This window comes from Pleurodeles waltl, chromosome 6, assembly GCF_031143425.1.
Source record: "Pleurodeles waltl isolate 20211129_DDA chromosome 6, aPleWal1.hap1.20221129, whole genome shotgun sequence".
NCBI lineage: Eukaryota > Metazoa > Chordata > Amphibia > Caudata > Salamandridae > Pleurodeles > Pleurodeles waltl.
In genome coordinates this window covers 824,992,335-825,012,485 of record NC_090445.1, presented here as the reverse complement: position 1 = coordinate 825,012,485, position 20,151 = coordinate 824,992,335, and the positions used below count along the sequence as shown (strand labels likewise).

The window sequence follows — 20,151 nt, the reverse complement described above, 5'->3', positions numbered from 1 at the left end:
TGTTGTCTGGATGTTTATGCGTCAAAGCATCAGCTGCAGCAAGATTTGCTGACCTTTGGTTAGGCAAGGGCACATTCAATTTATATGCATTCGATGCTGTTTAAATGCATTCCGATTTATATCTGGAGCCTGAATTGATAGCATGATGCCCCCATTGTGAGGGACCTGTAAATCAAGACTATGATGCTGGTGGGTCCTGCTGGCGGGTGATGTGTTATTGTTCCGTCAAGTTAACTGTTAAACTGGTATTGTTACAAAGCATATTATTATCTGGGGCAACTGTCAATCCTGTGAATCACTGAAAGAACAAGTTACTTACCTTCGGTAATGCTTTTTCTGGTTGATACAGTAGCTACCTGTGGATTCCTCACCTTTTGAATTCTCCCAATGCACCAGCATTTGACAAAAAATTTCTTCTTAGCTCCTCATGTTGACGAGGACGTCACAATTGCACGGCTCCGCACGCGACTCCGTCTGACGTCATCGGAGCCATAAGAAGTCCTCACCGGCGTGCTGACGTCAGTTTCAGAATTTTTTACATGCCTTCAAGCCGAACAGGTAAATACTGACCACAGAAGCAAAACATGTGTCAATCCCCCCAAAAATACAAAGTCTTGGTATGACCAGATAGGTGACGGGGAGGCGGGTGGGACTGTGAGGAATCCACAGGTAGCTACTGTATCCACCAGAAAAAGCATTACCGAAGGTAAGTAACTTGTTCTTCTGATGGATACAACTACCTGTGGATTCCTCACCTTATGAATAGAATACCAAACCAGTCCTGCACTCGGAGGTAGGTGCCCAACTGGTCAAACCAATTAGTCCTGCAAAACAGATCCTAACTTCTGAGTCTAAGCAATAATGCTCTGCGAAAGTGTGGAGGGAAGCCCAAATTGCTGCCTTACAAATATCAACAACTGGCACACCTCGAGCTAAAGCTAAAGTGGCAGACTTAGCGCTGCTGGAATGGGCCCTAATACCTTCAGGAGGAACCTTCTTTGCTAGCGAATAACAAATCTTTATGCAAAGAAAGACCCACCTTGAAAGGGTTCTCTTGTGTGAGGCTTTGCCCTTCATTTTGGCCACATATCCAATGAAGAGTTGATAATCAGTTCTAAAGTCTCTTGTCGTCTCAATGTAGAAACTCAGAGCCCTTCTTGGACCCAAGCAGTGCAGTCTTTCCTCCTCCTTTGATGGATGAGGAGGAGGGTAAAAGGACGAGAGTGTTATAGATTGTCCCAACTGAAAGGGAGTGACTGCTTTAGGAAGGAAAGCCGCTCTGGTTCTCAGCACCACCTTATCAGCATGAAAGGTTGTAAAAGGAGGATTTACACTAAGAGCCTGAAGCTCACTCACATGCCTAGCAGACGTGATAACTGCTCGGAAAACGTTTTTAAAACAAAGTCTCTACGGGCAAGAATGCATAGGCTCAAACGGTGAACCCATCAAAAAAGTCAGAACTAAATTCAAATTCCACTGAGGCATTGCAAACGGAGTGGGAGGAAACTGGTTAGTTAAGTCTTTAAGACACCTAACAACTATAAGGGACTTAAATAAGGAAGGCTGATCAGGAAGGCAAAGAAAGGCTGACAAATAGCTTTTCACCGTTGCAACTGCACAACCCTTCTGTGCCAAGGAAAGGGCAAAAAGCAAAACATTAGACAAAAGGGCCTTTAAAGGATCAATTAGTCTCTCTCCACACCAAGTAATAAATTTTGTCCATGTGCCGGCATAGACCGTCTTGGTGGAGTGTCACCTGGCCGATAAGATAATATCCACCACTTCTGGAGGAAGAAAAAATGAACTCAGATTGCCCTGTTCAATCTCCAGGCATGTCGGTGTAAGCTCTGGAGGTGGGCGTGTAGAAGCTGCCCCTGTGACTGCGAGAGGAAGTCTACCCTGTGAGGTAGAGGGAGCGGAAGGCACAGTGAGAGTTGAAGAAGGTCTTTGTACCACACCCTTCTTGGCCAATCCGGGGCTATTAAAATGACTTGAGCCCGATCTTGGCGAATCTTCCTCAGAACTCAATGAATCAAGGGTATGGGAGGAAATGCGAAGAGCAGTTGGCCGGACAAAGACAGCTGAAACACGTCCCCCAATGCCCCTGCACCGGACACTGGAGGCTGCAGAATGACGGGCAGTGTGCGTTCTCTTGAGTGGCAAATAGGTCTATCTGAGGATCTCCCCACATCCAGAAAATGTGAAGAACCACATCCAGATGGAGACACCACTAATGATTCGTCTAGCAATGCCAACTGAGACAGTCCGCACCTACGTTGAGAACTCCAGCCAGATGGTCTACTACTATACAAATCTAATGGTCCTGCGCCCAGGCCCAGAGCCGCAGAGCCTCTCTGCAGAGAAGGTACGACCCTACTCCTCCCTTTTGCTGATGTACCACATCGCAGTAGTGTTGTCCGTCAACACTTGAACTGACTGACCGCAAATGGATGGAAGGAAGGCTTTGAGAGCCAGACGTATCACCCGCAATTTTAACAGATTGATGTGAAACACCTGTTCCACTGGAGACCAATTGCCTTTGATCTCCAGGTCCCCCAGCTGAGCTCCCCACCCTACAGTGGAAGCATCCGTTATGACTGTGGTCACCAGAGGTGGTAGAAAAAATGGTCTTCCTTGGGAAAGGTTGCTGTCCACAGCCCACCACTGCAGCGTCTCTGAAAATAGTTATTGACTCCTCGAGATCCCCTTTGTGTTGAAACCACTGCCTGCAGAGGCACCACTGGAGAGCCCTCATGTGCCAAAGTGCATGAGTGACCAACAGAATGCAGACGAACAGCCTGAGCAGACGTAGGACCTTGAGGACTGGAACAGTCGCTCCCTTTTGAAACATTGGATTCACTGGCTGAATGTCCTGAGTCCTCTGCGGAGGAGGGTATGCCGATTCAATGTTGTGTCCAGTGCTGCCCCTATGAACAGGGGGTGTTGAGAGGGCTTCAGGTGAGACTTGGGCAAGTTTACCGTAAAGCCCAGATTGAACAACAACTGGGGTGTCACCTGCAAGTGAAGCAGCACGAGCTCTGGGGACCCGGCTTTAATCAGTCAATCATCTAGGTAAGGGAATACAGATATTTCCTTCCTGCTGAGGGCCGCGGCAACAACTGCCATCACATTCGTGAAAGTCTCGAGGTGCAGAAGTAAGATCAAAAGGAAGGACCGCAAACTGGTAGTGTTGCGACCCTACCACGAACCAGAGATACTTCCTGTGCAACTTCAGAACAGGGATATGAAAATAAGCATCCTATAAATCGATAGTCACCATCCAGTTTTCCTTGCTCAACCCAAGAAGCACCTGTGCTAGGGTCAGCATTTTGAACTTCTCCCGTTTGAGGAACCAATTTGAAAACCTCAGATCCAGGATAGATCTCAAACGACCATCCTTCTTGGGAATCAAGAAATACCTTGAATAACATCCCTGACCCTTTTCCTGCTCTGGAACCAACTCCACTGCACCTTTTAACAAAAGGGCATGCACCTCCATCTGAAGCAACAGGAGGTGCTCTTCTGTGTAGAATGAATGACGGGGATGGGAGGGAGGGGGAAACTCCTGACAAGGAAGTGCATACCCTTTTCCCACTGTACTCAGCACCCAAGAGTTCGATGTAATCAACTCCCACTCGTGGAGAAAATTTAACAGCCTTCCCCCTACGGGCAAACCATGCTGGAATATGGAGAGAAAACTAGGGTTGCTTTCCTTGATGGGCTCCTCCAGAGGAAGAGTAGGAAGCGGAAGGCTGCTGTGTGGCACCTAGCATTCTAACCCTCCCACGGCCTCTATAAGACCTATAGAGGGGGTTGGCAGGCTGTTGGATGTTGGTTTGTAGCCTGCAACGAAATGAGGCCCCATGCCCAAATCCCCTGAATCTACGAAAAGACCTAAAGGGAGCAGACGATGAAGCTTGGAGACCCAAAGATTTTGCACTAGCCCAGCTCCCTTTAAATCGTTCCAAAGCGGAGTCCGCTTTAGTCCCAAACAACTTCTCGCCATCAAAAGGAAGGTCCAGCACCGTAGCCTGAACATCGGAGGAGAAACCAGAACCTCTGAGCCACACATGCCTCCTGGTTGCTACATAAGTGATCATAGCGCTGGCAACAGAGTCTGCAGTGTCCAAACCCGATTGAATGACCTGCTTTGCTGCTGCTTGACTGTCCAGCAGGAGTTCATTAAAAAAAAACATTAGCAGCGAAGGTGTTGAAAAAAGGGAACTGACGTCAGCACGCCGGCGAGGACTTCTTATGGCTCCGATGACGTCAGACGGAGTCCCGTGCGGGGCCGTGCAATTGTGACATCCTCGTCGACGTGAGGAACTAGAACGAAAACTTCCGCTGAATGCTGGCATATTGGGAGAATTCATAGGGCAAGGAATCCACAGGTAGTTGTATCCATCAGAATATGCAATGTTCACAACATCTGCGACAAGTGCTATAATTAATGAGGCAGTTTGCTATCCTGTATTAGAAACCGCACCAGTAGATATGATATGCCTTGTTCAATAAAAGCAATAAACAGATTAAAACAGACATTCAAGCTAAGAGGAGGTCTAGCCTGGACAGAGACTAGGTTGATGAAATCTGACCAGATAACAGACTTTAGTGAACCTTTGTTGGCACCCCTTGAGTTGTTTCCTGAAAGGGACTTTATACCTTGAGTTGTTGGCAGAAATCAGCAAATTCTATGTCGTTATATTGAGCCACGTTCACTTGACCAAACTCTAGACCCAGTTGTGTGGGAGGTGGAAAGCATAAGAGAAAAACATACCAAAGAGCTCTGTCCACTACTCTCACTAAGCAACAATTAAATGTATGTTCAAAGGTGATTGCACCACAAATCACCACAAGGATACATTTAGCAGAGAACCCAGTTAAATTTGAAAAGGTTGTTGGTCTTTGCTACGCTTTGTTATAGTCTCCTGGCTGCTCTTTTGATTATACTTTTTAAAACATCCAGCAATTGCTGTAGCAAGATTTCTGTTGCATCTAAATGACAGCACCATCCACATACTACAAAGGAGGTATATGAAGAAGGCTCAGCTTGAGTGGAACATTCCTGACTGCAGTAGTGAGTTCCTAAATCAGAGGTATATAAACTGAATAAAAGAGGGGATGGGACACACCCATTCTTTAGTCGGGAAATGGTACTAATGTTTTTGGAGACCCTGAACACATCGTCTATTTTAATCTTCATCTGCATACCCCATTGTAGCCTCCGAACAGACCTTAATAAGATAAAGTGGATATCCCAGTTAATCAATTTCTCCCACATTAAACATCCACTCTTGCTATCAAAGCCAATCTGTAGTCAAGATAAGCATTAAGGGACTCTCCCCTGTTATTTGCTTTTTGGGCAACCATATTTATTTTCGTCATGTTATCAAGTGTTGCATCCTTTCCTGATATTCACATGGAATGTAGGCAGTATGCTAGCCCAGACAACTCAACATTCCAGTTAATTAAGCAAAATCTTAATATATTGGTTTGCTTCTGTGTCAAGGATGGCTATTGGGCAGTCATTTTTTAGGATTTGCCCCAACCCTTTTATAAGAAATGGATGAAGGACAGAGGCTGTCCAGGAGTCTGGAATTGTTTGAAAGTACAGGCAGGTTGAAAAGTGGTGCTAATGGGCAAGACCAAAATGTTGCATGGACCTGAGACCCAAAGAGATTACCTGCTTTCAAACTTTAATTAGCAATTTTTTCAGTGCCTATTATAATTGTTTCAACTACTTCTCATTCATCAGTATTACTGCCTTGGTACAGCTCAGATACAAACATGACCCAGTCATAAGTAAAGATTACAATGAAATTATGCTCAGATGATTAGTGTGTAAAGTTATAATTAAAGACTGAAACATCTTTGCCAAATGTATCTTGATCCACCTAATTATGTCTTTCCACCATTTAGTCTCAAACAGTGCTCTAGCTTCCCCACATTTTCTTTCTCATACAATCTTCTTTTTTATAGTTAGAACAATTCTCAGGTCCTCATGAGCACTACATGTACCAAGTGTTCTACACTGTTGGACCAACAGATCATTAGTGTACCAGCCAGATTTTGTTTGTTGGTTCTGACACGCTTAGTTGTAAGGCCCACTGTCTTGTTGGTTGATGGTCAACCATGATGGGAAAGGCCCAAACATCCAGTGAAGTTTCTCTGTGAGTTGCAGGAATTTGCTCTCTAAAGAAGGGGATACAGTTAATTTGAACTATCAGTGTAGAGGCTTGAATGGCTTTCCCTTCGGCACAGCCCTCTATTGTCCACTATGACCAGTTAGTCATCTGAATGCTGTTGTTTCTTTCCATGTCACCAGTGAATTACTTATAAAGAACTGTTTAACAGCCCAGCTAAAGAGGATTACTTGTTGTAGATGGTCACTTGCGCCTTGTGCTCCAGGATGCTGGAAGAGGTTACCAGTTGGAATAAGGATGGGTTGACCGAGGTGTGTTACTGTGGCTGGGATAGCAGGGAAAATCCTTCCTAATAAATGTATTAATATGGGGCAGGAAGCTGGGGTCAAAAGCGGATGCTATCTCGATTTCTTCTCCTAAAGGTAGAGCTAATCCTCCGCTGATCTGAAAATTGCTATTGTATGTTGGAATACATTATTAAAGTCACCAATACATTTTTTGGTTGATCTGAATATTGTTGAGGTAGGCTGACATGCATCATTAAAGTCACCAGTGAGTAGAAGATTAGCTTTCAGTGCTTCAGTCTGCTGATGACTAATGTACTTCAGAATTGTGGACTTTAAATGTGATCGTAGTTGAGTATCTAGAGCTTGAATGTAGTCAGATTCAATATTTATTAGATTTGCTGTATAATCTAAACAAGCTGAGATTAAGGGAGTTAGACCACTCGATATTTGACATTATGTTTATAGTGCAGGTTTTCTCACAATGTGAACCCACGCAAATTATCCTTTCCTTTGGACCAGGTTTGTACCTACCATATTACGTGCCTGTGAAAAGGATCCAATGTCCTTCCCCTGAGAAGCTTTGTAAATTCCTCCTAAATTCCAGGACAATACCAAACCTTCAGATCTTTCAAAGACTTCTGCATAGACAACCTAACCCTCAAACTAATTTCACACTCTTTTAACTCAACCTGCCCTTCTAAACTACTTTAACACTATCTTGGAAAATTATGCAGACATCCATACCCCCATGAAACTCACAAGTGCATGACAAAGCCTGCAGCAACCTGTCACTCTAAGACTTCGCTACTAATAAACCATCTGCAGACATGAAAACGTTAGAAGGAAAACAGAACTCCTGATGTACTCATGATACTGAGGTCCCAGATGCAACACATAGGCAGCATATCACATCAGCAATACTAAGTAATACGCCAACACCATAAATTAGACCACCAATAGAAGCAAAACACCTTTCAAAACTATCTACCACTGCGTCAATCCTGTGCCGGACCCAACTATATCTCACTTCACAGAAAAGTGCAATGCCATTGACGTCGTCTTCTGGGAAAAATACAGATGATCCACCAGCAAATAGACAACAGCCTACTTCCCTGCTTCATTTCTTACACCCACAGTTCCAGTAGAATCCTGCACTGGATATCTTGCAAAGTCCCATCTTTTGCAGATCTCACCAACATACTCAACTCCCCGGTCCTTCATCAAAGCTTTCTCTTGGTGACACTCCTTAACCCCAACTGACCATTAAAAATACCTCCCTCACACAAGACATCTTCCTAGAAACTTTAAAGACAGGCCAGATCCATCCATTTCTAAAGAAACCTACATTAGAACCAGATGTCCTCACCAACTACTGGCCCATTGTTCACTTACCATTCTTCAGTAAGCTCACAGAAAATTAGTCTCTGTTCAACCCCAAGATCACATTAATGCTAACTATCTCCTGCACAACTACCAGTCTAGCTTCAGATCATGCTTCACAATGGAGACCTCTAAATTACACGTAGTAGAAGATGCCCTGCTGGCCACAGATAACGCTGGACCTCTTAGTTGCCTACAACACAGATGACCATCCTATCCCCGTATCCATCCTGGAGTCTCAAATGGGATTCACAAGCTAAGCTCTTCAGTAGTTCTCCTCTACTTTTCCAACCAACACCAGTCAGTTTGTTAATAAACGGTTCTTTGGGGACCTGTAGGTGCCTATCACATGCAGAGTCCCCCTAGGTTCCATACCGTCCCCTGTCAGTTTCAATCTCTACATGGAGCTACTTGGTGTTCTACTTAAAGTAAGAGCATCAAGATTCACAAATGTGCCAATGATACACAACTCTGCTTGAAAGTCTCCTGTGATTCAAATATCCAATGCTTCAAACACTGCCTCAACATCATCCACACCTACATGCCCAGGGCCTAGCTTGAGCTCCACCCAACCAAGATTGAATTCCCGTTATTTGGTAAGAACAAACAAGAAAAAGTATAAACTTGTCTCAATTACAAGAATCTTGATAGGTTTGAGACCTATGTTTCTGAATATCAATATACTTGGATCCACCCTGAACACAAACCTTACCCACAAGGAAGATACTGTCAAACAAATGCAGGACAGTCTAGTACAAATTCAAAATAAAGTGAAACAGCTTTTTTCCTGAAAGGGACTTTATACCTGTTCTTGAAGTCCTGGTACTTTAACATCTGGATGGTGATAACACCCTTCTCCATGGGGTTCCAGAATCTGCAGTGGTATCCATTAGGAGTATATTAAACACCGCAGCATGTCTCATTCGGGGCCTGAAGAAATATGATCACATCACCCTCACCCAGATGGAACTTCATTGGGTCCCCTTGCAGGCCCATATCATTTTTACATAATTTACAAAGCTATCACAACCAGCACCCCGCTCAGCTTGCAGAGAAGATCACCATCTCCAGTGGTTCTCATCACACCCATAACCAATGCCCTATTAGAGTGCAGAATAAGAAGTATAAAAAAAGACAAAATAAGACAGCAGGTCTTTTTATCTACGCACCCAAGCTCTAGAATAACATCTCCATATCCAACAAGCCCACCCAAAACCCTGCTCCAATTTAGGAAAGAGTTAAAGACACACCTCTTAGAAGAACACTGCATCATAATACTTTAACAGCCCACAATCACCACTTGTTGACATTAAGCTAGTCTTTGGCCCTGTAGAGGGGTCAGCTGCCTTCTGGCTAGGTTAAAGCTATAGAAATACTACATACATACTAGATCATTGGACTCATGAGACCCAGTATTTTTTGTATGGCGGCCTTTACTCAGTCCGTCAGGGTGAAGGAGAACAATAAGTCTGCCATCCTAATGGACAGAAGACTGACATCTTTAGGTATCATCACCGGCCCAGTGGTACTCTCTGTACCTTCTGAGGAACTGCTGCCAAATGTTCATGGATGTGACTCTTCTAGACCTACATTCAACACATATGATCTATCCTATTCAAACTGTCAACTGCTATTTTTTTTTTTACTTTTGCATTATTTCCCAAATGTTATTGAGATAATACATTATTTTTTAAATGATAATGAAGTACAGAAAAGAATGGCAGGAATGCCATAAAAGGGAAAAAAGTGAACATGAAATAAAGACCAACAAATATAAATCTTGATGCTGTTACATAATAAATAACAGTCTCATCAGCACTCCTCTCAATGAGGAGAGTTGTAGAACTGTAAATGTTATGGCTACCCTATCAATCCATTCCTGGAAACAGAAACTCTTTCTGGAAGAAGAAATGATCAAATTATTAGGTACCATAACCAAACTCTATCCAGGAAGCACAGAAGAGAGACAAACTAGAATTTTGAATATGAGGTGAACCAGGATGAGGGAACAATAAGCCACCCTTACTTTAGCCTTGCAAGAAGAGAGACTCATAGGCAGAAAGCAACAGTTACAAGGCACTTACAAGCAACCTGTGTTTAAATGGTTAGCTACATGAAGGACGTTTGCCACCAAAGGGGGACAAAATTCACTGCATCAGTTTAACACGCAGCTACATTAATTAGAAAAGAAAATGTGAAGTTAGTATGTGGTGCATTTGTATGTGGAACGTGTGTTGCAAGATTGTTCGTCCAATTTTCAAGCAAACAAGTTTTTATGATGCAAACAATCCTTGAATTCTTCAACCTTAGTAACCCAAACGTGAGCAAATTACACTACACTTAGGCAACATATATAATTGAACTATTTCAGCGCCAACAAGTTGGTGTACTGATAATCTAAGAAACCATGATTTGAAATTACACAAAATTATGAGAGAAAAAAATAAATTACTCATTCAACAACTACCTACTCTAAACAATAACATTTCATACGTCACCCATAATGCTATCCACATTTCTGGATGAGTAATTTGAGAAAATAATTTCACAACTGCCACCACACCTGCATCGAGGGTCACGTTAATAGTGATGATTCATAGTATCAGCAAAACTCTTCGGATACCATCTGCGCATTAGTTGTTCTATTTCATGTAATGAAGCAATAATCAGAGAACAAGTAGCTGACACTCAGAAGCAATTACTGGGACTGCTTTTTCTTCTTTTTTTGCTTGGTGAGGCCATAAAGGTACTTTAAAAATGACCTGTGTTTTTATTTTCATATCCAGGCCAGGAACCCAATCTTGCACAACGCATATTAAGTCAATAAGCCACTGTTTTGGTGAAATTCCATGAGGTGGACTAATTAGTCAAGGAAAAAAGTTTAATGCAAGCACAACCTTAGCTAGATTTAGGCACTACGAATTGAAACTAGGTCTACTATCATTTTTAAAGTATTTGTTTCTATTTGTTTAGGGAATTTCAGGTCCAAGGTGCACAGCTCAAAAGGAAAAGCAAAGGGCAGTAACCAGTGACCTAAGACCTTTTTTGGAAGCAACTGCTTTTCTGGCAGCGAGCCATACTGAACCATACCCCTGGAAGGAAGACAGTGGACAACTACCAGGGATTTCTGAATCTCAGGGACCACAGCTTCATAATCCCACCAGGATGAATACCAAAAGAAAGAGCAACCTGGCAGGGCTCAGTCCCTGACCTACAGATTGAGGGAGGCCTCCTTAGCATTGTCTAAAAGCATGCACAATAGTAACAAAAAAAATCCAAGATGGACTGAATTGGCTCTGGAGAGCTCTCACTAGACAGTTGCTCCAACTACTAATACGTATGGTGGCATGGATGGCAGTAATCTGCAAGGGGGTTGAGACAATGGATTATGATGCAGGCAGGCCCTGGCACAAGCACCCAACAATAAGCATCACAAATTCAACCAAGTGAACAGTCAGCAGGACAACAAGCCATCTTTAGACATGCTAGACTTTAAGGACATACCACCCTCATTCAATTACCTGGTCCCTAATGGGAAAGGGAAGCTCATTATGAGGTGAGCCAGCTTTGGAGCCTCTCTACAAGGAGGCATGATGCCACTATGGGGGAACACCCCCACCGTACCAGAGGGCAAAGTAGTTGCAACACCTGAAATTGATGCACTGAGGGCCAGTTTCAATGATGCAAGGTTTGCCAAAGAGTGAAATAGGGTATGGACTGGCCCAGATCCTTGTGGATAAATTCATTACCTTCTGTACTGAACATGGGCTGGAATTAAACACTAGTAAAACTAAATTGATGGTGTTTGGTCCACGATCGGCCAGGAGATGTACTATCACTCTAGCTGGGGCTCCCTTGGGGGCAGTAAGTTCAATAGATTATTTGGGTGTGAGGATCTCTAATAAATTGCTCTGGGAGGGACAGATCAACAAGAGTGTCTCCGTTCTTCAACATAGATCTGGGGCTATTTTGTGCTTTTATATAGCCACAAAAGCCATTTCTCCAGCTATAAAGATCTATTTAGCCAAAGCACAAAATGCTGCTACCTATGGTGCTGAGGTGTGGGGCTCTTGTAAAATCTCAAAATTACTGGCGGGCGAGAACAATTTTGCTAGAGCACTACTTGCGTGCCCAGGTAGCACCACTTTCATTCCGATTTTTTTTGTGATCTTGGCTTTAATTGTATCTCTGACTAGATTGCCCTAAAACCGTTACTTTTTTGGGTACGAATCTGGACGACTCCCCAGCTTGCTGTTTACAGGGACTCCCTTCCTGATCTTTTAAAAAGATCTAATGTAATTTCCATTCCATGGTTTAGGCATGTTTTTAATTGGCTCCATATCTTGGGGCTCAGGATCTATTGGGAGAACCCACAGGATTTAGAGAAGGCCCATAAATTGCCTTTGAAATTAGCATATTGGACCCATGTTAGGAACAACTATCTCCTTGGCTCATCATATGGTCAATTGACTAATGCTTTCCTTGATTTTAAATGGTATCCTCAGTTCGAAACCATTTTAGATTTTATCTCCGATACTCTGGGGAAGAGCTTGTATGTTAGCTTCCGTTATGGGTGTTCACTTTTACTGTCTTTTGCTGGTAGTTGGAGGTCACCGCCGGCATCTAGCTTATGTCCATGCTGTAATACCACTTTGGAATCAGTAGAACACTGTGTTCTTCTGTACAGCGTATGCCTCCCCTCAACGCAAGTGGATACGTCCAGTTTGCCAGATGCTGGGCATTAGGCAAATTGCTATTACCCTTAGGATCTTAATGAGTGATACTTCTGATATTTTGATCCATGCAGTTAGCAAGTTCCTTGTGGCTGCATGGCATACACAGACTCAATTTTTAAGCACACTGTAATTTATGATTCTGTATGTAAGTATTGAGAGATTGTCTAGGTTTTATACTCAATAATGGATGATGCTTTTATTGATTGTTATCTATTTACCTTTTTACAAAATTTTACTTGTATCTGTAATTATATGGAAAATGTTTTTTTTTAAATTATTTTAATGGGTTATGTCCGAATAAAGCTTGTGTTGTATATATATTATATGGAAAATCTCACTTACCCAGTGTACATCTGTTCGTGGCATGAGACGCTGCAGATTAACATGCTGTGCATTATCCTGCCATCTACTGTTGGGCTCGGAGTGTTACAAGTTGTTTTTCTTCGAAGAAGTCTTTTCGAGTCACAAGACCGAGGGACTCCTTCCCTTTCGGCTCCATTGCGCATGGGCGTCGACTCCATCTTAGATTGTTTTCCCCGCAGAGGGTGAGGTAGGAGTTGTGAATATACTAAATGTGCTCATGCAATGCAGTAGGTATGTATGTACATTATGGGGGTCATTCTGACCCCCGCCGGCGGCGGAAGCCGCCGGCCTGGCGGGAACCGCCAGAAGACCGTACCGCGGTCAAAAGACCGCGGCGGTCATTCTGACTTTCCCGCTGGGCTGGCGGGCGACCGCCAAAAGGCCGCCCGCCCGCCCAGCGGGAAAGCACCACCAACGAGGATGCCGGCTCCAAATGGAGCCGGCGGAGTTGCTGGTGTGAGACGGGTGCAGTTGCACCCGTCGCGATTTTCAGTGTCTGCCAAGCAGACACTGAAAATCTCAATGGGGCCCTGTTAGGGGGCCCCTGCAGTGCCCATGCCACTGGCATGGGCAGTGCAGGGGGCCCCAGGGGCCCCACGACACCCGTTCCCGCCATCCTGTTTCTGGCGGTGAAAACTGCCAGAAACAGGATGGCGGGAAGGGGGGGTCGGAATCCCCATGGCGGCGCTGCTTGCAGCGCCGCCGTGGAGGATTCCCTGGGGCAGCGGGAAACCGGAGGGAAACCGCTGGTTTCCCTTTTCTGGCCGCGGCCTTACCGCCGCGGTCAGAATTGCCCCAGAAGCACCGCCAGCCTGTTGGCGGTGCTTCCGCGGCACTCTGCCCTGGCGGTTTTCAACCGCCAGTGTCAGAATGACCGCCTATGTGTATTAAAATAATATTTATTTACAATTTTTATGCAACTTCTAACGGCTACAGGCTCCCGGGGAGGTGGGAGGGCGCATGTGAATCTGCATCGTCTCATGCCACGAACAGATGTACACTGGTTAAGTGACATTTTCCGTTCAATGGCATGTGTAGCTGGAGATACACATGCTGTGCATAGATTAATAAGCAGTAATCTACCCCAAAGCGGTGGCTTAGCCTGCAGGAGTTGAAGTTATCTGAAATAATGTTCTTAATACAGCTTGTCCTACTGTGGCTTGTTGTGTTGTTAACACATCTACACAGTAATGCTTCGTGAATGTATGAGGCGTAGACCAGGTGGCTGCCTTACAAATTTCTGTCATAGGTATATTTCCCAGAAAAGCCATTGTGGCGCCTTTCTTACTAGTGGAATGTGCTCTTGGTGCAATGGGTAAATCTCTTTTTGCTTTAATATAGCAAGTTTGAATACATTTAACTATCCATCTGGCAATGCCTTGTTTGGATATAGGATTACCTGCATGAGGTTTTTGGAAGGCTACGAACAATTGTTTTGTTTTACGAAATTGTTTTGTTCTGTCAATGTAATACATTAGTGCTCTTTTTATGTCTAATGTATGTAAGGCTCTTTCGGCTACTGAGTCAGCTGTGGAAAGAAGACTGGCAGTTCTACTGTTTGGTTTAGGTGGAATGGTGATATAACCTTTGGTAGGGATTTGTACGGAGAACCACTTTATGTTTATGTATTTGTATAAAGGGTTCTTGTATAGTAAATGCCTGTATCTCACTTACTCTTCTTAGTGATGTGATAGCTATTAGAAAGGCTACTTTCAAAGTTAAGTATTGCATTTCACAAGAGTGCATGGGTTCAAATGGTGGTCCCATGAGTCGTGTTAATACAATATTAAGGTTCCACAAAGGTACTGGTGGTGTTCTCGGGGGTATGATTCTTTTTAATCCCTCCATAAATGCTTTGATGACTGGGATTCTAAAAAGCGATGTTGAATGTGTAATCTGCAGATAGGCAGATATTGCGGTGAGATGTATTTTAATTGAAGAGAATGCTAGCTTAGACTTTTGTAAGTGTAATAAATAGCTTACAATGTCCTTTGCAGAAGCATGTAGTGGTTGAATTTGATTATTGTGGCAGTAATGAATAAATCTTTTCCATTTGTTTGCGTAACAATGTCTTGTAGTAGGTTTTCTAGCTTGTTTAATGACCTCCATACATTCTTGTGTAAGGTCTAAGTGCCCAAATTCTAAGACTTCAGGAGCCAGATTGCTAGATTGAGCGATGCTGGATTTGGGTGTCTGATCTGTTGTTTGTGTTGAGTTAACAGATTTGGCCTGTTTGGTAATTTGATGTGAGGTACTACAGATAGGTCCAGCAGTGTTGTGTACCACGGTTGGCGAGCTCAGGTTGGTGCTATGAGAATTAGTTTGAGTCTGTTTTGACTTAGTTTGTTTACCAGATGAGGAATGAGTGGGAGAGGGGGAAAAGCGTAAGCAAATAACCCTGACCAACTGATCCATAACGCATTGCCCTTGGATTGAGGGTGTGGGTACCTGGACGCGAAGTTTTGGCATTTTGCGTTTTCTTTTTTGCGAATAGGTCTATTTTTGGTGTTCCCCAGCGTAGGAAGTAATCCTGTAGGATCTGGGGATGAATTTCCCATTCGTGTGTTTGCAGGTGATCTCGACTGAGATTGTCGGCCAACTGGTTCTGAATGCCTGGGATGTATTGTGCTATTAGACGAATGTGATTGTGAATTGCCCAATGCCAGATTTTTTGGGCTAAGAGACACAGTTGTGACGAGTGTGTCCCTCCTTGTTTGTTGAGATAATACATTGTTGTCATGTTGTCGGTTTTGACAAGAATGTGTTTGTGGGCTATTAGTGGTTGAAATGCTTTTAATGCTAGAAACACTGCTAACAGTTCTAAATGATTTATGTGGAGTTGTTTTTGTTGATTGTCCCTGTATGCTGTGCATGTTGAGGTGTGCTCCCCACCCCATCATGGAAGCATCTGTTGTGATCACATCTTGAGGCACTGGGTCCTGGAATGGCCGCCCTTTGTTTAAATTTATAGGGTTCCACCATTGAAGCGAGAAGTGTGTCTGGCGGTCTATCAACACTAGATCTTGGAGTTGACCTTGTACCTGTGTCCATTGTTTTGCTAGGCACTGTTGTAAAGGCTGCATGTGTAATCTAGCGTTTGGGATGTTAAGTGTTGGGGTTTTGTGACATTGAAGTCACTGTTAAGTTTGACTTGTCTTAGGTGTTTGGAATTTTCCCCTTCCTCTTGGGAATTGTCCAGCTCTGTATGAGCCACGAAACCCTCCTCTCTGATATTGTCCCTGATAGGTAGGTCTGGTTTGCGAGGTGGAAGGCTCTGGTGTTTGCATTCGAAACCCCCTCTAAATTGTGGCTTTCTAAATGTGCCTCTGCTCTGTGGGGAGTAGAGCGTGCCCATGGCTTTGGCCGTGTCCTTCTTTAATTTTTCAATTGCTGTGTCCACTTCCGGCCCAAACCATTGTTCCTGGTTAAAAGGCATGTTTAACACAGCTTGTTGGATTTCTGGTTTGAAACCAGAGCTTCGTAACCATGCATGCCTGCGCAGTGTTGACTGTTCGTGCTGCTGTGTCTGCCGAGTCTAATGCGGACCTTATTTGGTTGTTGGATATGACTTGTCCTTCTTCCACAACCTGTTGGGCACGTTTTTGGTGTTCTTTGGGCAAGTGTTGTATAATGTGTTGCATCTCATCCCAGTGTGCCCTGTCGTAGCGAGCCAGCAGGGGTTGTGAACTTGCAATCCGCTATTGATTGGCTGCCTGTGCTGCCACACGTTTGCCCGCTGCATCAAACTTCCTACTCTCTTTGTCAGGCGGTGGTGCGTCTCCTGACGAATGAAAGTTTGCCCTCTTTCTTGCTGCTCCTACAACCACCGAGTCTGGTGTAAGTTGCTGTGTTATAAACACAGGGTCCGTTGGGGAGGCTTGTATTTTTTCTCCACTCTAGGCGTGATAGCTCTTCCTTTAACTGGGTCTTGGAAGACCTGTTTTGCGTGCTTGAGCATGCCCGGGAGCATTGGCAGACTCTGGTATGAAGTGTGGGTGGATGCCAAGGTGTTGAATAGGAAATCATCCTCTATTCGCTCTGAATGCATTGCTACATTGTGGAACTTAGCTGCCCTTGATAGTACCTGCGTATATGCAGTACTGTCCTCTGGAGGTGACGGCCTTGTTGGGTAACAATCTGGGCTGTTGTCTGATACTGGAGCATCATATAAGTCCCATGCATCCGGATCATCCTGTGCCATCCCTATATGAGTAGGTGACTGCATTGGAGGTGTTGTTACTGGGGACAGCTGTGGTGAGTGTAGTGGGGAAGGTTGTGGAGAAAACCTTGGTGGTGGGGTTTTATCTCTTGCCACCTTTGCCTTCGGCTGCATTTCTGACTCATGAAATGCCAGCTTTCTTTTGGTTTTAATTGGAGGAAGAGTTTGTATTTTTCCAGTCTCTTTCTGGATATGCAACCTCATTTGGGTATGGTCTGGTTCCCCCATACTTATTTCCTGCTCAAATCTGTGTTTATGCATTTGGCTAGAAAGTCCTTGCTCTTCTGTGTAAGAGCTTCTTTTCGGCTCCGAAGCCGCTTTTTTCGGTACCAATGCTTCCCATAAAGTCTTTTTCGGTTCTGACGTTACTTTTCTAACCTTGGGTGAGTCGAACTCTTGGTGCCGAGATCGTTCGGAGCCTGGAACTCGACCGGAGTCGGATGTCTTCGGCAATTCTTTGGCCCTTTTCGGTGCCGATGTTTGGTCACCTTCTTTTCGATGGGTTAAGCCATGGCCTGCTGGCGGTGGCATCCCCTTGGCCTTAACGATCTTTGTGTAAGTCTTGGATGGGGCAGTTTTACTCACTGTTTTCTGCATCGTCGTGGGTCGCTCACTTTCGGAATCGTCTGAGTCTGTCGCCTGGATGGAAATTCTTTCCTCCTCTTCGACGTCGAGTTGTTCTCTCGGTGTCGACGCCATTTGTAGTCTTCTGGCTCTTCGATCACGTAGGGTCTTTTCAGATCGAAACGCCCGACAGGCCTCACAAGTATCCTCCCTGTGTTCTGGTGATAGACACAGATTACAGACCAAGTGTTGGTCTGTATAAGGATACTTTGAGTGGCACTTCGGACAGAAGCGGAAGGGGGTCCGGTACATTAGTTTCGTCGATGGATGTGGTCGGGCCGACCAGGCCCCGCTTAAGAGCAGAAGCCCCGAAGGGCCCCCGGAGCGCTTCTACTATCGCGTCGATACGCTAACACTAAACCGGTACCGAGCGCGAACAATACAGTCGAATTTTCGATATTTAGCTAACTTTCCCGATTCGAAATACGGAGCGAAGAGGAACACGTCCAAACCCGATGGCGGAAAGAAAACAATCTAAGATGGAGTCAACGCCCATGCGCAATGGAGCCGAAAGGGAGGAGTCCCTCGGTCTCGTGACTCGAAAAGACTTCTTCGAAGAAAAACAACTTGGAACACTCAGAGCCCAACACTAGATGGCAGGATAATGCACAGCATGTGTATCTGCAGCTACACATGCCATCGAACACATATATATATATATATATATATATATATATATATATATATATATATAAACTAGTGGATGTATTCAGGCCACCCGTGAAGACCCTTTCACATACGTGATAAGGCTAAAGAGTCAGGCACCCCAATATCTTCAGACACTCTGTCCAGACCTAGTCAAGATAGAGGTAGCAGCAGTGGCTCAGGAGGGCCTCTCTGGTAACTGTTTTGGAAGGAATTGGAAATGTCTGCCACCACGTTCACATTACTGGACAAAGTACAATTTTCCATTAAGAAAATCTTCAGCAGGGCTGGAAGAGTCAGAGAGCACTGTCAACCACTTCCCAAATCCATTCCCACAAAAAGAACAGGCTTTGAAGAGATGACCGAGCAGGACCAGAATCCCTTCAGTGGTGTCCTACCTTCGTGTGGAGCGAGGAGAGGCTGTAGCTCCAGAAGTTGCTTTTGAGGGATCAATAATACATCAGGTAGATACCCTGCCTGGAGTATTATTGAAACTCTTCCCATCTAGGAGTAGGAGGGAGACTGGAAAAAGGCAGGAGCTAGTAAAGAATGCACAGATACTCAAAGCAGTCAGGAAATTACAAATAGAATTTTACTGTGTGCATAAATACTGGCAGAGCACAAGGCAGATCACTTTTTTTCTGACAAGGAGTCACAGCTGACAGACTAAGAGGTGACACTTCAAGAGATCAAAGGGGTGACTGTCCACTCGACTACTCATCTGAGGGTATTCAAGAGAAATGTTTTTCTAAAAATCAGGAATTTCAACAAGTGGCAAGGGATTCACGTCTTAAGAATGTCCTTCAACCATGGGACTGAATGGTGTGCCTAGATCTAAAAAAATGAGTACCTAATGATCACCATTTTTCCACTGCATCGCAAGTTTCTACAACTTCATTAGAGGCACTAGATGTACGAATTCAAAGCCCTCCTCTTCTGCCTTTCGTCAGTGTCCTGGTGCTTCACAAATGTGTTCAGGCCAGTCATGAAGTACCTTCTTTTGAGGGTGTAAGGCTGCCTGGAAACATCCCTATGATGGATCAAAGCTGAAAATGGCTCACGCTCTATCTGCGGATAGTGATATTGCTTCAGCAATGTGGATGAGCTATTGCCCAATTAAGTGTGACCTTCCTCTGGCTGCAAATTCCAAACAAGACTGTAGTAATTATCGGGCATGAGCTCAGGACAATTATAACAAAAAAACAAGTTTATGTTAACTGGCACAACTGAAGGGACTTTTCTCATCCTCTAGCCAAATTATTGGTACTGCTTAGGCTTAGCATACACTTCTCTGGGACTACCTGTTGCCTGTGCCTTAGCTAGAAAGGGTTGACCAAAGATTCTCTTAAAATTGAGTTTTAACCTAACCATAGTGGGTTTATTGAGTTGGATGGGGTAACCCTCCCAAATAAATAACCACATTTCTGACAACCACCAACTTCTGAGGTACCTTAGATGAACACCAGACCCAGGTGCTTTGACAACAGATACCTTTCTTCAGGATTGGGCCACAGGGTACAACTACGTATTTCCCACCCTTTGCTTCCACGTTTGATTAAAATGTCCTGAAAATTCCAGGCAGTCTTCTTCACCATCAAAACCTATTGACATACCCACAAACTTCCTTCCAATAGCTGGTTGAGGAAGGGTACATCCATCTCAAGGCTTGTAGGATTACAGGGAATACTGGATGGTATCACTTCTTTAGGGACAGGCCTAGAAGGTCATCAGACGATCCTGGACAGACAGTACAG

The 20,151-nt window shown here is 44.3% G+C and overlaps 1 protein-coding gene across 4 annotated transcripts in view; it reads right to left on the bottom strand.

Annotated features, from left to right (window-relative positions):
* Positions 1-20,151, bottom strand: part of NT5C2 (5'-nucleotidase, cytosolic II) — a 338,739-nt gene that overhangs the window by 216,510 nt on the left and 102,078 nt on the right. The gene's annotated exons all lie outside the window — the stretch shown is intronic.